Source organism: Austrofundulus limnaeus, unplaced genomic scaffold, assembly GCF_001266775.1.
Source record: "Austrofundulus limnaeus strain Quisiro unplaced genomic scaffold, Austrofundulus_limnaeus-1.0 Scaffold757, whole genome shotgun sequence".
NCBI classification, from domain to species: domain Eukaryota; kingdom Metazoa; phylum Chordata; class Actinopteri; order Cyprinodontiformes; family Rivulidae; genus Austrofundulus; species Austrofundulus limnaeus.
Genome location: NW_013953159.1, coordinates 156,648 through 157,668, shown reverse-complemented (window position 1 = coordinate 157,668; position 1,021 = coordinate 156,648). Strand labels below are relative to the sequence as shown.

At 35.9% G+C, this 1,021-nt stretch overlaps 1 protein-coding gene across 2 annotated transcripts in view; it reads left to right on the top strand.

The window, feature by feature from the left end:
- Nucleotides 1-1,021, top strand: part of LOC106532362 (uncharacterized) — a 4,814-nt gene that overhangs the window by 880 nt on the left and 2,913 nt on the right. The window lies entirely within an intron of this gene.

The window sequence follows — 1,021 nt, the reverse complement described above, 5'->3', positions numbered from 1 at the left end:
GTCATAATTACGAGAAAAGATCTCATAATTATGAGATAAGATGTCATAATTACGAGAAAAGATCTCATAATTATGAGATAAGATGTCATAATTACGAGAAAAGATCTCATAATTATGAGATAAGATGTCATAATTACGAGATCTTTTCACATAACTGGAAAGGTGTCGTTTACTAACCACTACAGAAGAATCACTGCACAGCAACAGGAAAGTAAGTTATCAGCTCACTATTTCCAAAGCAAAGGCTATAAATGAGTGAACATGTGTTGCTAGAAGACTTTAAAGAAGGTTTTTAGGTAAATATTAATGTGCTTTTTTTCTACGTTGGTCAAGCAGGTGTTGTGTCGCTAGCAGTGGGTTTTTAGAGAGGCGTCCTTTCGACACCCTGTTGTGTTGCAAACCCGGTTGTTTGGTTTTGCGATAACCCATGTAACACAGCCGTACATAAATTAGTTGTATTTTTTTAACTACAGTAATTTAGAGATGCAAATGAATGTGCTAACCTGCTAACACGAGAGTTAAAGAAAACACCGGTTTAAGTTTTCCAAAATAAAACCTTAGCGATTTTTTTCAAGCAGGCATCAACAGTTTATTAACGACATGACTCCTTTATTTTGAAGGTTGAAATATAGATTTCCGGTTTTGTTCGCCTTCTGAACGAACGCTCCTTGCTTAGTTTTAGAGTTATTAGAAGAAGTTGATAACTTCACAAGTCTAAACAGGAACGAAGACAGACCGACGGAGAAGACAGTATCTGTTGCTGAGGTGATTTACAGAAATTTAGTGCATGTCCTTGCTTCCTAACTTGCTAACTTTTGCTTTTTGTAATCCGAATTTTATCTGTAATGTCAGCTAATTTTCTCGGTTAGCCTGCAGCCAACTTTAGACTACCTTAAAATGCCAATAAATTCCCTCCCTGTTATTTTTGCTTTTACAAGAAACATAACGTAACAACACATAGCACTCAGCTTCCCGCTTATGGGAACTTAATGTTGTCTAATGATCAAGAAAACAATGACAG